The 19476-nt window shown below is 40.1% G+C and overlaps 1 long non-coding RNA gene across 1 annotated transcript in view; it reads right to left on the bottom strand.

Annotated features, from left to right (window-relative positions):
* LOC307185245 overlaps positions 1-19476 on the bottom strand; it is a 372576-nt gene that overhangs the window by 213404 nt on the left and 139696 nt on the right. The window lies entirely within an intron of this gene.

A 19476-nucleotide genomic window follows, 5' to 3' on the forward strand; every position in this document is an offset into this window, starting at 1 on the left:
AATGCTATTGACCCTGCCCCCATGCATCTCCAATCCAAGGTGGGTACCACCTCCTGTGACCCCACTGATTTCTCTGGATTTTAAAGTATCTGCCCTTCACTGCTCCCACTGCCACCCCCTCCAAGTCAGAACATTCATTATGGGCCAACGATGATCCAGTGAAGTAAAGACTCTTATTTACCTTTATTTCACAAATAAAGGACCACAGCACAATTAGGTTAATTGTCATACCTAGGAAATAGCTAGATCCGGAATGAAAATGAAGCAGTCTGACTCAAAAACCCACCTTATCAACACGGCACTCTCTTTATCTTGAAGAGATATGTGCAAATTGTCAAACGCCAAAATCTTTCAAATGACACCTGTAAATAGCCTGAGTGATGGAGTGGAGCTTCTCCCCATCCATGAGATATGTGAGTCTGAACAGCAGTATCAGGGTTCTTGCTGTCTCATCCCCAGTCCCCTTAGCTCCCTCATTCTCCCTGTGATTGACTTTTTACAGTTGTGTGAATATTTTCTTGGCCTCATGAGCCACTAAAAAGGCACTTTGGCATTCAAGGCCAGTTGGGATTTACATGCAAGTTTGTTCCTTTTGGACTATGCTATGAAGAGTTCAATGGACATAATGGTATTAAATTTTTTTCAGTAACATTTTCTACTTTTTAATTACAAAACTAATATATATTCTTAATGAGCCAATCCCCTTTCTAACCTATTCTTCTGAGGTAACCAATAGTAAAAATTTGTATTCATCCTTCCACATTTTCTCTATTTTTATGCAAATGCATGTATATGTTAATTGTGTGTTTTATATTACACAGGTACATAAAGAAGTTTCTTCTTTCTTGAGATCATACCATCCTACTAAGGCTATACTATCAACATCTTTCCAGTCAGTTCACGTAGACTGACTCATTCTTCTTAATAGCTGTATAACATTCCATAATATGGATATACCATACTTTATGTATGCTTTCCTTTATTGGTAGATATTTGATGGTTTCCAGAATTTTATTCTTTTGTTTTTGCTTTGCAATAAATATTCTTTTATATATATGCCATATATGTATACATATGTATGTGTGTATATATGCATGTACATATGTGGTATGTATATATATGTGTGTGTATATATATATATACACATACAGTGTATATGTATATATATGTGTGTGTGTATATATATATATACATACAGTGTATATGTATATATATGTGTGTGTGTGTATATATATATATACATACAGTGTATATGTATATATATGTGTGTATATATATATATATATACATACACTGATAATTTTATTTTGGTTGAATAGAGTCAAAAGAACTAAAAGAAATGTATAACAGAGACTTTGGTATGGCTCAAAGATCTAATGTATATAATCTTTCTCCCACTTTCTCCTCATATAACATAAAAATATTTGTCAACCCATCTAGGGTTTTGATTTGTTTTCAGACAAGCAGTAAAAAAAAGTTAAGAATCTGCGCCAGCACATATTCTGGCCCAAAATAATACGCAGTATTAAAGGACAGAAAACACAGACATGGATAAACATACAAAAAAAGTATCTTTAATGAAGAAAAATTAAGTTTAAGGTTTACGTTGGGTGTGATCTTTAAATTTGGATTGCTGGCGTTTTTATTTGTGTTTTTGTTGTGTTTGTGAAGGAAGGGGTACATATTCAGAAAGTTTGAATTAAAAGGGGAAAAGAGAAAGGAAGAGAGAATTTTGGTGATGGGAAAAAAAGAGGAAAAGCCAAAGTCAAGATTGAGCCAGTAAGGAGAGAGAGAACAGCCAAAGAAGCAAACAGCTCACACATGTTACACTGAAACACCCCACCTACAATCTTCCCCCCAAATATCTTCCCCATGACCTTTTGTCATCTTTACGCGTTTGTAACCTTTTGTCATTTTTATGTGTTTGTACACTGAGCCCTGTATCATGAGATTGACCTCAATGTTCACCCTCAGATTTCTGCTCCAGGGAGGGAAAGACCCAACAAGACTTGGACATTGCTGTAGCCCCATTACCTAGCCCAGTGCCTGGCACACACAAAAAACGATGCCCACTAAATATGCACTCGATGGGAAAATGCCAAAAAAAAAAAAAAAAAGACTGCAGCCCTTATCCCAAAACACTGTTTTGGAAGCACAGCGCTGGAAAAGCAGACTCACACGTCATAGCATTACAAAGTGAAACCCAGGGAGAGACACAAAAGGCTCCTGAATAGTAGTAAAATACATTTCCTCTCTATTTAGCATATACCTATTGTCTAGTATCCACTTGGTTTGGCTAAATCAATTCTTCAGCGTTGGGCCTATGAACACTTCGGACTGGATAATTCTTGTTGTGGTACTGAGCACCGTAGAATGTTTTGCAGCATCCCTGGCCTCTACCCACCAGATGCCAGTAGCACACCTCCCTCCCCACGTCAGTCACGACAACAAAAAATGTCTCCAGACATTGCCAAATGTCCCCTGGGAGGTGGGGGGCTGGCAGAATCACCCCCAGTTGAGAACAACAGGTCTAAACTCTAAAGGAGCTAGTTATGGAAATGACTGTGATTCCCTAACTAGTGCAACTAAATTTTTCCAGGAAACAGAAGTCTAATGGTGGGAATTTCTCTTCCAGATCCTGATTTCAAGTCTCACTCTCTGTCCTAAATGGCAATATAATAAAAACACTAGGGGAGAAACAAATCCCAGCTACTGAAGACTCCGTGTGGTTGCTCACGTGGGCACAACTTGAGCGATTCTAACTGGTTTTTTTTTTGTTTTTTTGTTTTTTTTGTGGTACGCGGGTCTCTCACTGCTGTGGCTTCTCTCGTTGCGGAGCAAAGGCTCCGGACGCGCAGGCTCAGCGGCCATGGCTCACGGGCCCAGGCGCTCCACGGCATGCAGGATCTTCCCGGACCAGGGCATGAACCCGCGTCCCCTGCATCGGCAGGCGGAGTCTCAACCACTGCGCCACCAGGGAAGCCCTAATTGCATTTTTAACTAAGCTTAAAATACATCACTGGGGAGAGTAAATTAATGAACACGTCTAAGAATTCAGACATTAGCCCCAGGGGAAATGATCTTCGAAATTAAACAATACCATTCAACCTTCAAAAACAGTCTCAGGTAACCTGAGAAACATGTTTGGAGGAGAAATGAGAGTCAGAGATGGGTGAAATTGACTCCACTAAAAAAAATTAACACAGGTAGCTCTAAATGTTACATCTGTAGCAAGGAACCACTTGAGCCAAAGGACAAACATACAGTGAAATCTCAGGACATGGAATGAGTGTGAAAGAGGTATGGCAAAGGTCAAAGAGAGTCCATATCCTTAATTTGGCCATTTTCTAAGGGGACTGTACTTATACGCTTGGTCAGTCTCATTTCGATCCGTCGAAAGTCTTTTGCTGGCATTCCAATTTCCTAATTGCAGCTACTGTGAATGACTTTGAGTGGACTTTCTAAACCTTCCGATAATATGTTCACTTTAATTACGGAAAATGAAAGACTCAAAACATGGTGACTTACCCATGCTGTGACCTTCTTGATTGTTGCATCAATATTTTTCTACTAAAGAGGTAACTCCTAATGGGTCCCCTCCACCAAAGTTTGCCTGATGCTGCGCTTGTCACAATGAAGCACAATGACTTTTTTAGAGCACTGACTTCTAAGGCTGCTGGCAGGGCGACCAGCATGGGGTGTACGGTATTATACATGGACAGTTATAGCAATTTCCCAAAATGAATCTAGAAAGGTGAGGCCCCACTGTTATCCATTTTTATACTGATGCCTGAAATTTCACTTATTAGAGCTCTGTGTTTAGCATGAGGCTTTGAATCATAATAGACAAACCCTCGAGGAATGCTAGGGTGTTAAGAGTCACCGCAAAGGGGAAAGTTGGAAATTTCAAGTATTATATTTGTTGGTCTGTTACACCTTAGAGAGAATGAATTTATTCATTCCCTTTCCTACAAGCAGAATCTTCTTGTCTTCTATTAATTTCAAAAGCAGATTTTGATAGAAAAAAAATGAAGACTTAGATCATGAAGACACTCAATGAGATGGAAAAGATCACACAGGTCGCAGGGTGGTCTCCTTAACAAGCAGCCTGTGAGATGGAGATTAGCAGGCAGGATGTTTATTAGGGCGTGCTCTGGGATCTCCACTTGGAGAGGGGAAGGGAAGGGTGCAGGACTGAGCAGAGGGAGATGGCTGAGGTGCAAGTTCAACAAAGGTCTCAGCAAACCCAATGGGGAACTCTGAAGCTGGATTAGATTTATCTTAAGCTGGGACAAGGGAAAGGGCTGCCCGGGGAAGGGGGCAGACCCTAGGCATAATGCCTTTGTTCAGCCAAGGGCAATTTCCCGAAAGGGCTGACAGCTGTGGGCAGCGTGCTAGAAGGTCTGTGTGAAGCACTGCTCTGTCCACTACAACACACCTTAATTTTTTTTTCTTTTTATTGAAGTTTAGTTAATTTACAATGTTGTGTTAGTTTCAGGTGTACAGCAAGTGATTCAGTTATACAGATACATATATGTCCTTTTCTTCAGATTCTTTTCCCTTATAGGTTATTACAAAATATTGAGTATAGCTGCCTGTGCTATACAGCAGGTCCTTGTTGGTTATCTATCTATCTATTTATTTATTTATTTTTAACATCTTTATTTGAGTATAATTGCTTTACAATGGTGTGTTAGTTTCTGCTTTATAACAAAGTGAATCAGTTATACATATGCATATGTTCCCACATCTCTTCCCTCTTGCGTCTCCCTCCCTCCCACCCTCCCTATCCCACCCTCCCTATCCCACCCCTCTAGGTGGTCACAAAGCACCGAGCTGATCTTCCTGTGCTATGTGGCTGCTTCCACTAGCTGTCTATTTAACGTTTGGTAGTGTATATATGTCCATGCCACTTTCTCACTTTGTCCCAGCTTACCCTTCCCCCTCCCCATATCCTCAAGTCCACTCTCTAGTAGGTCTGTGTCTTTATTCCCGTCTTGCCCCTAGGTTCTTCATGAACTTTTTTTTTTCTTAGATTCCATATATGTGTGTTAGTGTACGATAGTTGTTTTTCTCTTTCTGACTTACTTCACTCTGTATAACAGTCTCTAGGTCCATCCACCTCACTACAAATAACTCAGTTTCATTCCTTTTTATGGCTGAGTAATATTCCACTGTATATATGTGCCACATCTTCTTTATCCATTCATCTGTTGATGGACACTTAGGTTGCTTCCATGTCCTGGCTATTGTAAATAGAGCTGCGATGAACATTGGGGTACATGAATCTTTTTGAATTATAGTTTTCTCAGGGTATATGTCCAGTAGTGGGATTGCTGGCTGGTATGGTAGTTCTATTTTTAGTTTTTTAAGGAACCTCCATTCTGTTCTCTATAGTGGCTGTATCAATTTTCATTCCCACCAACAGTGCAAGAGGGTTCCCTTTTCTCCACACCCTCTCCAGCATTTATTGTTTGTAGATTTTTTGATGATGGCCATTCTGACCAGTGTGAGATGATATCTCATTGTAGTTTTGATTTTCATTTCTCTAATGATTAGTGATGTTGAGCATTCTTTCATGTGTTTGTTGGCAATCTGTATAATCTTCTTTGGAGAAGTGTCTATTTAGGTCTTCTGCCGATTTTTGGATAGGGTTGTTTGTTTTTTTATATTGAGCTGCATGAGCTGCTTGTAAATTTTGGAGATTAATCCTTTGGCAGTTGCTTCATTTGCAAATATTTTCTCCCATTCTGAGGGTTGTCTTTTGGAATACACTTTAACTTAACACAGTTTTGCCAAGGGTAGATACTGCCTATGGCTGATGTGCTCTAGTTGATGTGACCCCTTATTAGAACTTACATGTTTGCTGTTCTTTTATGATAAGAGTCGTTGGACAGTTAGACAAATGGACCACTTGCTCAGGAGTCTAGGCATTTAACGCTTGTCTCTTCTTAATAGGAGACAAGCTTATTAACTCTGTGAGCTTAAAACAGATTGCTAGCCTGGCGGTCTTGAATTCTTCATTATGAAATGAGGAAACCCCTATTCATTTCCTTTTAGGTCATGAGAGCCCTGGCTAATTTGAAGAAAATGGGCTGGATCTTATCAGGCACATTGTTTGGAAATCAGTGAGTATAGTGCCTACTTCTTTCCTCTATCCTCTGAGGACAGAACATCTGGCTGAATAACATGGTCAGCTCTTGATTATCTACAGAGGCAGAGAGAGTTTTTCAGGGAACTCACAAAAGCATAACTTATAAAATGTCTTTATATTCAACTTTGAGACAGATATAAATTAAATATTGACAGATATATATCAAATATTTATATTTATATATTATATATTAAGTATATTTATATATTATGTATTTATTAAGATATATATCTTATATATATCTATGTATATATAAAATAATGGTTCATTTAGAAGACTGAGGTGCTTAAACATGTCTTCCTTAAATTAACATTAAGAATCGTTTGCAGAAATATTCCAAGTGGGCCAAAGCAACCCAGAAGGAAGAGTGACTTCGGACAAACAACCAAGACTGATAAGGCCTTGGTAAGACAACCTAGACCAAAGACCAGTGATCAGTGGTTCATCCAGTCCAGCCTACAAAAAGAGACTTCTAGAAGGGCAGCTGCTTACCTGATTCTCACTGGTGGGTGTGTTTTGCAAAGTGACTGAGCACTGAAAAGAGACTCCATATGTTCTATACTCCTTTTTAAGGGAGAGTTTACCTCTGAGAGTTATTACAATGTTGTTTCATTCCCACTAAATTAGGTTTAGAAAAAGAACAGAAATAGATATACTCTGCCTCTACTGAGCCAACTTCTGCCATGTAATGTCTATAACTAAGATTCATGTTTTTAAAACAGCCAACATATGACACTTATTCGATTAAATTGGAACAAAGTTGGGGGCAAACAAAGAGCATTGCTTAAGTATTGGATTATAAAAATTAAGGAATTCAGAAACTGAATTTCTGAGATAGTTGGTAATTTTGTGAAATTTTATTTCAAGTATCAGGTGTGTGTGTGTGTGTGTGTGTGTGTGTGTGTGTCACTCTCAACCAAATATCACCAGAGGCCAGCTAGGTTTGATAAATGGTCAAATGCAGTTGAAAGCTAAGAACCATTTAAAGGAATAATGCCTGCATAAAGCATCTCCATTTGATACCTGAAATTTGCACCCCACAGAAAACTGGATGATTTCTTATTCATTGGTAGATGTCAAGACCAGACCCACACATATTACTAACAATTTGGAAGTCTCTTATACTTGAATCAATGGGTCCCCAAAGTGCATACTACTTGGATGCTTTCTTAGACATTTTAGTTGGTCAATTTTAGGATTTCTAGACAAAGTATGACTTTCCATTTGGTCTTCATGCTTTAGTAGACTAGTACTGACACATGTGCACTGAAAATAGTGGTATCCCCTCCAGGCAAAGTGTGGCATTCATTTTTTTTTAACTGCATAATTATAAAATACAACCTGCTAAAGGAAAAAAATTATACCCCTGAATAAATGATAAAATTACAGTGTTTTCTTGTAGTCCATGAATACTGAAAATTTCAATTAACCAAGTGAAAAGCCATTGAATGTGCCAAAAGGATTTACATCCCAGACTAATGACCGTCATCTGCATCCTATTTAGCTAATGAAGGTTTGGAACACTTGTGGATAATTAAGGGAAAGCTGATGGGAGGAAATTTGAACCATAGAAAGACCAAATCTATTTATGTCTGCATTTAAAACTAAACATATCTAATAGTTCACTCAATCAAGGCATAATGTCTGTTCATTTGGAATAAGATAGATGCTCGTAAGTTAAGTAGGCAGGATAGCTCCCAAAACACAAATTTCCGTCCTCACTCATTCATTCCATAAGTAGCGATTGAACACCTACCATGCACCTCTGCCCTTGTGGATCAACCCGACAGCACCATGGTTTCCCTAATGTTTTCCTACCACTTTCCCTCTTCCATCTTAATTACCTTTAGAGCTCTGGTTTTCACTTTAAAGTAACTACCATCCATCTGTCTGTCAGCACAGCCATGGCATAGCTGCAATCCAGGGGTATGACGGGAAAGCACAGGGTGAGCAGTGGGGTACCTGGCTATTTCTAAGACCTGTCAGGGCACTTGGGAGTGGGCCCCAGACTCATTAATAGGTGGGGGGTTCGTTTGAGGAAGACCAAAGACTATTAGAGGGAAGGAGACACCTGATGTTCAAGGGTAGCCAGAATAGGAATCAAGCTCAGTGCAGCTCTACTGAATTTCACCGAATAGTTCACCAGTCATCTCACTCAACTGTTATTATCCCACTTAAGTAGGATAATGCTCTCTGGACCCTCAGCATATCTCCAGCAAGTGTGTGTTTAACCAAGGGGATGCTTTAAGGACCTGCGCTCCTAGGATCTATGTCAATGCTAAAAACGGCACACCTAGCTGGCAGGCATGTTCTGGGAAGTCAACTGTTGGTTCCAACTCAGTCTTAGGCACACACATTTTGTCTTTCAGAATCTCTTCCATGTCTGAAAGAAAAGCCAGGTTAAAAAACATCAGCAAAATCAGAGCCTACACACACGCAGTTGGGTGTAACTCTAAACCAGTGGGTCTCAAACGTTAGTGTCAGGACAATCTCCTTGGATGTCCTGTGAAAACACAAATGGCTGGGCCCCAACCCCAGAGGTTCTGATTCAGGAGGTCTGAGGTGGGGCCCAAGAATTTGTATTTCTAACACAAGGTGGATGTTACTGGTCTGGGAACCATACCTTGAGAACCAATGGTCTAAGAAATACTCAAAGCAAATTAATGGCAATGATAACTATGCCTTTTATGATCTCACAAAAGAAGAAAAAGTATATCTGACTGGAATTTCCATAGCCTAATTATAATTAGGACAATAGGGATAATACCTTGTGACATTTATATAAAACGTCCAATTTCTAAAGCCCCTTGACACACATTGTTTCACTTGAGCTTCCAAACAACCCTATAGAGTATCTGTTTCACGCATTGTAGGACAATAAGAAAACAGAGAGGTTAAGTGACTTGTCTAAGTTTTCTTAACTAGTAAGTGGTTAAACCAAGATTCAGGTCACTGGCCTTCAGAGGTATTTCTGGGGTAGACTGTGCCACTAGAATCGTACTCTGGGAGCATTAGGGTAAAATGTGAAATTCACTTAAAATTAACAAAGCAAGGTCACTCTAGTCTCATATCAATGTCAAAGGTTCTTTACCAATAGGTAAATATTAACTTCTTTTTACCCAGCACCATTTATAAAAGCTGAAGAGTCTTTGCATACAAAGTGAATTTTATAAAAAAGCTCCCTTAAAAGGGCTAAGTATGGGGGACCTTCAAGATGGCAGAGGAGCAAGACGTGGAGATCACCTTCCTCCCCACAAATACATCAAAAATACATCTACATGTGGAAAAACTCATACAGAACACCTACTGAACGCTGGCAGAAAGAAGACCTCAGACTTCCCAAAACGCAAGAAACCCCCCACATACTTGGGGAGGGCAAAAGAAAAAAGAAAAAACAGAGACAAAAAAACAGAGAAAAACTCCTACGGAACACCTACTGAACGCTGGCAGAAGACCTCAGACTTCCCAAAACGCAAGAAACTCCCCACGTACTTGGGGAGGGCAAAAGAAGAAACAGAGACAAAAGAACAGGGGTGGGACCTGCACCTAAGGAGGAGAAGTTTCCACACACTAGGAAGCCCCTTCACTGGCGGAGACGGCGGGGGGTGTGTGTGTGTGTGTGTGTGTGTGGGCAAAGCGGAGAGATTCCCGCACAGAGGATCGGTGCCAACCAGCACTCGCCAGCCCGGGAGGCTTGTCTGCTCAGCCACCGGGGTGGGCGGGGACTGGGAGCTGAGGCTCGGGCTTTGGAGGTCAGATCCCAGGGAGAGGACTGGATTGGCTGCGTGAACACAGTCTGAAGGGGGCTAGTGCACCACAGCTAGCTGGGAGGGAGTCCGGGGAAAAAGTCTGGAACTGCCTAAGAGGCAAGAGACCATGGTTTTGGGGTGCATGAGGAGAGGGGATTCCTTCCCTGTCTGCCCACAGAAGGCAGAGCACCGCCTAAACAAGCTCCAGAGATGGGCACAAACTGTGGATATCAGCTCAGACACCAGAGATGGGCATGAAATGCTAACGCTGTTGCTGCAGCTACCAAGAGTCCTGTGTGCAAGAACAGGTCACTATCCATACCCTCCCGGGAGCCTGTGCCGCCCGCCACTGCCAGGGTCCTGTGATCCAGGGACAAGTTCCCCAGGAGAACACACGGCGTGTCTCAGGCTGCTGTAACGTCACGCTGGCCTCTGCCACTGCAGGCTCGCCCTGCATTCCAATCATAACTACTGTACCCCTCCCTCCCCCTGGCCTGAATGAGCCAGAGCCCCCTAATCAGCCACTCCTTTATCCCCATCCTGTCTGGGCAGTAACAGATGCCTGAGGGTGACCTACATGCAGAGGTGGGGCTGAACCCCAGGAGCTGTGCGAACAAAGAAGAGAAAGGGAAATTTCTCCCAGCAGTCTCAGGAGCAGTGGATTAAATCCCCACAATCAACTCGATGTACTCTGTATCTGTGGAATACCTGAATAGATAACGAATCAACCCAAACCTGAGGCGATGGACCTTGGGAGCAACTGTAGACTTGGGGTTTGCTGTCTGTGGCTAACTTGTTTCTGATTTTCATATTTATCTTAGTATAGATTTACCACTTGTTTTCATTGGTGGATTTGTTATTTGGTTTGGTTGCTCTCTTCTTTTTTTTTTATTATTACTTTTTAAATTTTTTACTTTAATAATTTTTTAATTTTAATAATTTTATTATTTTTTATTTAGTATTTTTTTTCTTTCTTTTTTCTCCCTTCTCTTCTGAGCCATGTGGCTAACAGGGTCTTGGTGCTCTGGCCTGGTGTCAGGCCTGAGCCTCTGAGGTGGGAGAGCTGAGTTGAAGACATTGGACCACAAGACACCTCCTGGTTCCACATAAAATCAATTGGCGAGAGCTCTCCCAGAGAACTCCATCTCAACGCTAAGGCCCAGCTCCCTACAATGGCCAGCAAGTTCCAGTGCTGGATGCCCCATGCCAAACAATTAGCAAGACAGGAATACAACCCCACCCATTAGTAGAGAGGCTGCCTAAAATCATACTAAGTACACAAACACCCCAAAAAACACCACTGGACACAGCCCTGCACACCAGAAAGACAAGATCCAACCCCAACCACCAGAACACAGTCACCAGTCCCCTCCACCAGGAAACCTACACAACCCACTGAACCAGCCTTACTTACTGGGGGCAGACACCAAAAACAATGGGAAGTACGAACCTGCAGCCTGCAAAAAGGAGATCCCAAACACAGTAAGTTAAGCAAACTGAGAAGACAGAGAAATACACAGCAGATGAAGGAGCAAGGTAAAATACAAACCCACCAGACCAAACAAATGAAGAGAAATAGGCAGTCTACCTGGAAAAGAATTCAGAGTAATGATAGTAAAGATGACCCCCAAAAAAAAAAAAAAAAAAAAAGATGACCCCAAATCTTGGAAATAGAATGGAGAAAATACCAAAAAAAAAGATTAACAAGGACCTAGAAGAATTAAGGAGCAAACAAACAATGATGAACAACACAATAAATGAAATTAAAAAGTCTCTAGAAGGAATCAATAGCAGAATAACTGAGGCAGAAGAATGGATAAGTGACCTGGAACAAAAAAGAGTGGAAATAACTACCACAGAGCAGAATAGAGAAAAAAGAATGAAAAGAATTAAGGACAGTCTCAGAGACTTCAGAGATAACATTAAACACAACAACATTCAAATTATAGGAGTCCCAGAAGAAGAAGAGAAAATGAAAGGGTCTGAGAAAGTATTTGAAGAGATTATACTTGAAAACTTCCCTAACATGGGAAAGGAAACAGTCAATCAAATCCAGGAAGGACAGATAGTTCCATACAGGATAAATCCAAGGAGAAACACGCCAAGAAACATTTTAATCAAACTATCAAAAATTAAATTCAAAGAAAAAATATTAAAAGCAGCAAGGGAAAAGCAACAAATAACACACAAGGGAATCCCCATAAGGTTAAAGCCGATCTTTCAGCAGAAAATCTGCAAGCCAGAAGGGAGTGGCAGGACATATTCAAAGTGATGAAGGAGAAAAACCTGCAACCAAGATTACTCTACCCAGCAAGGATCTCATTCAGAGTCGACAGAGAATTAAAACCTTTACAGACAAGGAAAAGCTAAGAGAATTCAGCACTACAAAACTAGCTTTACAAAAAATGCTAAAGGAACTTCTCTAGGCAGGAAACACAAGAGAAGGAAAAGTCCTACAATAACAAACCCAGAACAATTAAGAAAATGGTAATAGAAAAATACATATCGATAATTACCTTATATGTAAATGGATTAAATGCTCCAACCAAAAGACACAGACTGGCTGAATGGATACAAAAACAAGATCCATATATATGCTGTCTACAAGAGACCCACTTCAGACCTAGGGACACATACAGACTGAAAGAGAGGGGATGGAAAAAGATATTCCATGCAAATGGAAATCAAAAGAAATCTGGAGAAGCAATTCTCATATCAGATAAAATAGACTTTAAAATAAAGACTATTAGAAGAGACAAACAAGGACACTACATAATGATCAAGGGACCAATCCAAGAAGAAGATATAACAATTGTAAATAGTTAGGCACCTAACATAGGAGCACCTCAATAAATAAGGCAAATGCCAACAGCCATAAAAGGGGAAATTGACAGAAACACAATCATAGTATGGGACTTTAACACCCCACTTTCACCAATTGACATATCATCCACAATGAAAATAAATGATACATTTATTTTATACATATAAACGATACATTAAACAAGACGGACTTCATTGCTATTTATAGGACATTCCATCAAAAAACAACAGAATTCACATTCTTCTCAAGTGCTCATGGAACACTCTCCAGGATAGATCATAACTTGGGTCACAAAACAAGCTTTGGTAAATTTAGAGAAAATTGAAATCGTATCAAGTATCTTTTCCAACCACAACACTATGAGACTAAATATCAATTACAGGAAAAAAACTGTAAAAAATATATATACATGGAGCTAAACAATACACTACTAAATAACCAAGAGATCACTGAAGAAATCAAAGAGGATATCAAAAAATACCTAGAAACAAATGACAATGGAAACATGATGACCCCAAACCTATGGGATGCAGCAAAAGCAGTTCTAAGAGGGAAGTTTATAGCAACACAATCCTACCTCAAGAAACAAGAAACAGCTCAAATAAACAACTTAACCTTTCACCTAAAGCAATTAGAGAGAGAAGAACAGCAACAAAAAAAACCCCAAAGTTAGCAGAAGGAAGGAAATCATAAAGATCAGATCAGAAATAAATGAAAAAGAAATGAAGGAAACAGTAGCAAAGATCAATAAAACTAAAAGCTGGTCCTTTGAGAAGATAAACATAACTCATAAGCCACTAGCCACACTCATCAAGAAAAAAGGGAGAAGATTCAAACCAACAGAATTAGAAATGAAAAAGGAGAAGTAACAGCTGACACTGTAGAAATACAAAGGATCATGAGAGATTACTACAAGCAGGAAGAAATGGACAAATTCTTAGAAAAGCACAAACTTCCGAGACTGAACCAGGAAGAAATAGAAAATATAAATAGACCAATCACAGACCAAATTGAAACTGTGATTAAAATTCTTCCAACAAACAAAAGCCCATGACCAGATGGCTTCACAGGCAAACTTTATCAAACATTTAGAGAAGAGCTAACACCTATCCTTCTCAAACTCTTCCAAAATACAGCAGAGGGAGGAACACTCCCAAACTCATTCTAAGAGGCCACCATAGCCTTGATACCAAAATCAGATAAAGGTGTAAAAAAGAAAGAAAACTACAGGCCAATATCACTGATGAACAGAGATGCAAAAATCCTCAACAGTACATTAGCAAACAGAATCCAATAGCACATTAAAAGGATTATAAACCATGATCAAGTGGGGTTTATCCCAGGAATGCAAGGATTCTTCAATGTATGCAAGTCAATCAGTGTGATACACCATATTAAAATATTGAAGGATGAAAACCATATGATAATCTCAATAGATGCAGAAAAAGCATTTGGCAAAATTCAACACCCATTTATGATAAAAACTCTCCAGAAAGTAGGGGAACCTACCTCAACATAATAAAGGCCATATATGACAAACCCACAGCCAACATCATTCTCAATGGTGAAAAATTGAAATCATTTCCTCTGAAATCAGGAACAAGACAAGGCAGTCCACTCTCACCACTCTTATTCAACATAGTTTTGGAAGTTTTAGGCACAGCAATCAGAGAAGAAAAAGAAATAAAAGGAATCCAAATCAGAAAAGAAGAAGTAAAACTGTCACTGTTCGCAGATGACATGATACTATACATAGAGAATCCGAAGATGCTACCAGAAAACAACCAGAGGCAATCAATGAATCTGGTAAAGTAGCAGGGTACAAAATTAATGCACAGAAATCTCTGGCATTCCTATACACTAACAGCAAAAAATCTGAAAGAGAAATTAAGGAAAACTCCCATTTATCATTGCAACAAAAAGAATAAAATAACTAGGAATAAACCTACCTAAGGAGACAAAAGACCTGTATGCAGAAAACTATAAGACACTGATGAAAGAAATTAAAGATGATACAAACAGATGGAGAGATATACCATACCATGTTCTCGGATTGGAAGAATCAATACTGTGAAAATAACTATACTATCCAAAGCAATCTACAGATTCAGTGCAATCCCTATCAAACTACCAATGGCATTTTTCACAGAATTGGAACAAAAAATTTCACAATTTATATGGATACACAAAAGACCCCGAATAGGCAAAGCAATCTTGAGAAAGAAAAATGGAGCTGGAGGAATCAGGCTCCCTGATGTCAGACTATACTACAAAGCTACAGTAATCAAGACAGTATGGTACTGACACAAAAACAGAAATATAGATTAGTGGAACAGGATAGAAAGCCCACAGATAAACCCACACACATATGGTCACCTTATCTTTGATAAAGGAGGCAAGAATATACAGTGGAGAAAAGACAGCCTCTTCAATAAGTGGTGCTGGGAAAACTGGACAGCCACATGTAAAAGAATGAAATTAACACTATACACTATACACAGAACACTATACACAGAAATAAACTCAAAATGGATTAAAAACCTAAATGTAAGGCCAGACACTATAAAACTCTAAGAGGAAAACATAGGCAGAGCAGTCTGACGTAAATCACAGCAAGATCCTTTCTGACCCACCTCCTAGAGAAATGGAAATAAGAACAAAAATAAATAAATGGGACCTAATGAAACTTAAAAGCTTTTGCACAGCAAAGGAAACCATAAACAAGATGAAAGGACAACCCTCAGAATGCGAGAAAATATTTGCAAATGAAGCAACTGACAAAGGATTAATCTCCAAAATATACAAGCAGCTCATGCAGCTCAATATCAAAAAAACAAACAACCCAATCCAAAAATGGGCAGAAGATCTAAATAGAAATTTCTCCAAAGAAGATATACCAATTGCCAACAAACACCTGAAAGGATGCTCAACATCACTAATCATTAGAGAAATGAAAATCAAAACTACAATAAGCGATCACCTCACAGCAGTCAGAATGTCCATCATCAAAAAATCTACAAACAATAAATGCTGGAGAGGGTGTGGAGAAAAGGGAACCCTCTTGCACTGTTAGTGGGAATGTAAATTGATAGAGCCACTATGGAGAACAGTATGAAGGTTCCTTAAAAATCTAAAATTTGAAGTACCATACGACCCAGCAATCCCAGTACTGGGCATATATCCTGAGAAAACCACAATTCAAAAACAGTCATGTACCACAATGTTCATTGCAGTTCTATTTACAATAACCAGGACATGGAAGCAACCTAAGATTCCATCGACAGATGAGTGGATAAAGAAGATGTGGCACATATATACAATGGAATATTACTCCGCCATAAAAAGAAACGAAATTGAGTTATTTGTAGTGAGGTGGATGGACCTAGAGTCTGTCAAACAAAGTGAAGTAAGTCAGAAAGAGAAAAACAAATATCATATGCCAACACATATATATGGAATCTAAAAAAAAAAATGTTCTGATGAATGTAGGGGCAGGACAGGAATAAAGATGTAGATGTAGAGAATGGACTTGAGGACACAGGGAGGGGGAAGGGTAAGCTGGGACAAAGTGAGAGAGTGGCATGGACATATATACACTACCAAATGTAAAATAGCTAGTGGGACCAGCCGCATAGCACAGGGAGATCAGCTCGGTGCTTTGTGACCACCTAGAGGGTTGGGATAGGGAGGTTGGGCAGGAGATGCAGGAGGGAGGGGACATGAGGATATATGTATATGTACAGCTGATTCACTTTGTTATATAGCAGAAACTAACACAACACTCTAAAGCAATTATACTCCAACAAAGATGTTAAAAGAAAAAGGGGGGCTAAGTAGAACAGAGACTGAGAAATATATATATATAAAGTGCAGATATAAAGTTAAGGTCAGCAGCAACTATGAACCCTAGGAAGAGAACACCACTGGGAGAAGAGGTGTTACTCTTTAGCACCAGTTCCCTTGTTCCTGCACGGAGTGGATCTTTGATGTTTTCACCAGGTCAGCATCTTTGGGGTTGATAACCTGTAGGAAGCTCTGAATCTGCAGGGAGCAGAAGTAATTCTATGGTTTACAAACTGCACAGAGATAAAACGATGGGACCCGAGGATGCGGTCCACAAAGAGCCCCCACCAGAACCCCCGCAGAGAGGATGAACCTCCTCCCTTGCTGCGCCCTCACACTTCTGACCCAGGAAGATCCTGCGAGACCAGCGAGACGCTGAGCTCTGGGGCAAGGGGAGGAGAAAGTGTCAGAACACATTTCATGCACTTCACAACTATATTTGAATGTAACCAATTAGTGCCAGGAGGAGAGAGCAGAGCAACAAAGAGCCTCAAAGAAGACACAACAAAATGCAACATACAGGGACAAAACGCACTGAGTGCTGTCGAGCTTCATCCCACAAAGCTGCAGACAAAGTCTCCCCCTAAAAGCCATCAAGTTAATCTAACAAGGTTAGAGCCCCCTCCTCAGGGTCATCCCACTGTTTTTCCCAGAGCAGAGAATCCCAACCTGACATGGTAAGTGCTAAAGGAAAGAGAGATTGAGGGAATTAAGGCAAATAAGAGGGGCAGAATATTTCTGTACATTATGACTTTAAAAGAATAGTGAGGAACCTCTACCCTACAATTCCATGTATATTAGCATCTGTAATTTTTGAGTCACTAGCTGTGGTACCTTAAATAAGACCACATCGATTATTTTAAAAGATTATGACTCAATATTTGAGAATTTAGATCCCTAAGATCCCCCTACATCTCTACTGTACCTTACACAAACCCCTCCGATGGACTTATCACTGATGGTTGCTTTTCCACATTGCACAGCTGAGGCCAGAAACCAAGTCTTAATCACTTTTGTGCAGTATACTTTAGCACAGTGATGAACATAGGGCCACGGACACAGTAGGACCTTCATAAATGTTTGTTGAATGTATAGTGAATGAGGTGAGGGAGGCAAGAGAGTGGAGAAAGGAAGGAGCAGGGAAGCAGGTACAAAGGGAGGGGGCAAGGAAAGGAGGAAGAATGATGATGATGTCAGGATAACACCTTCCATGCGGAAAAGTGTTATGAGTTATATTGTGTCCCCCCAAAAGAGATGTTGATGTCCTAACCCCTGTACATGTAAATGGGACTTTGTTTGGAAACAGGGTTTCTTTGCAGATGATCCAGTTAAGATGAAGTCATTAGGGGGAGTCCTAATCCAATATATCTGGTATCCTTATAAAAATGCGGAAATCTGGACACAGACATACACAGAGGGATAAGGAGGTGAGGACAGCCAAGTGATGATGGAGGCAGAGACTGGACAGAGGCAGATGCAAACAAAGGAACACCAAGGATTGTGGGCCACCACCAGAAGCCAGGAAGAGGCAAGGAAGGATTCTACTCAGACTCAGAGAGAGCAGGGCTCTACAGACACCTTGATTTTAGACTTCTAGCCTCCAGCACTGTGAGACAGTAAATTTCTGTTGTTTGAACCCGCCCAGCTCATGGTACTTTTTATGTAGCCTTAGCAAACTAGTACAGAGAGACTGTACCATGGGTCTCTATTATTGATCATTATTACAGTGGTTGACAAACTTTTCCTTAAAAAGGGACAGATAAAAAACATTTTAGGCTCTGTGGGCCATAAGGTCTCTGTCACAACAACTCAACTCTGTCACTGTAACGTAAAAGGAGTCGTAGACAATGCATAAATGAATGTGTGTCTGTGTTCCAATACAAGTTTATTTTACAGACACCGAAATTTGAATTACATATAATGTTTTTGTATCATGAAATATTGTTCTTCTTTTGTTTTTTCCGAACTATTTAAAAATGTGAAAACTACTCTTAGCTTGCAGGCTGTACAAAAACAGACAGTGGCCAGATTTGGCCTGTAAGCTATAGGTTGTCTACCCCAGGGTACGGATCTAGGAATCAGAAACGCCTGGCTCTAGTCCTGATTCCACTGATTATTATTCTTGTAACTTTGATTAAATCACTGACTTTCATCTTCAAAAGAGCAAAATAAACCTTTCCTTACCCACCTGGAAGGTTATGAGGATGAGATAAAAATCATATACTTTAAAATACTTTGTATATGGTTAACACTACTGATACTTTGATATGTTTAGCTCTGACTTACTCTTCAGTAATAAATATTAACAGTAAGGTCAGGGTGATGATCAAGTGACTCTGAGTCATGCAACCAGGGCAGAGTGGAAACAAAGACATAAGCCCCTTCAATCACCCACAGCTTCAGATGGATCAGGCAAGAGGACAGGAAGATGTGGGCATATGAAGGACTTTCTGGGATAAACAGCAACTCCAAGGCAAATAAATGTTCATTGTCTTTGGTCACATTTGACCCGGGGCTACTGCGGAACCAAGAATTTCTTTTAGGGAATGTTCTGCTGAGAGGCTGTACTGTAACTCAGTTCCCTAGGTCATCACTATAAACAAACACTCATCATCCACTAAAGCTCCTTTGGCCATCTTAGCTCCTTTCTATGGTGCCAACAGCTGACGAAGCCATAAACATTACCCTGCACGCAGCACTGTCTTCACACTTGCCACCGTAAGGGATTGGAACCCTGCCACTGGGCTCTGCAGGGGCTGGACTAGAGCTGACAGCTCCAGATTTTCAGGTCTGGCACAAGGTAAAGCCAAAGAAAGCACTGAGGAATAAAGAAAATAGTTCACGGGAGGAAATATCATTTTGCTCACACTACATAGGACTGTAGATCTCCCTGGAACTAAGTATGC

The sequence above is a fragment of the Stenella coeruleoalba genome, assembly GCF_951394435.1.
Source record: "Stenella coeruleoalba genome assembly, chromosome: 4".
Taxonomy (NCBI): domain Eukaryota; kingdom Metazoa; phylum Chordata; class Mammalia; order Artiodactyla; family Delphinidae; genus Stenella; species Stenella coeruleoalba.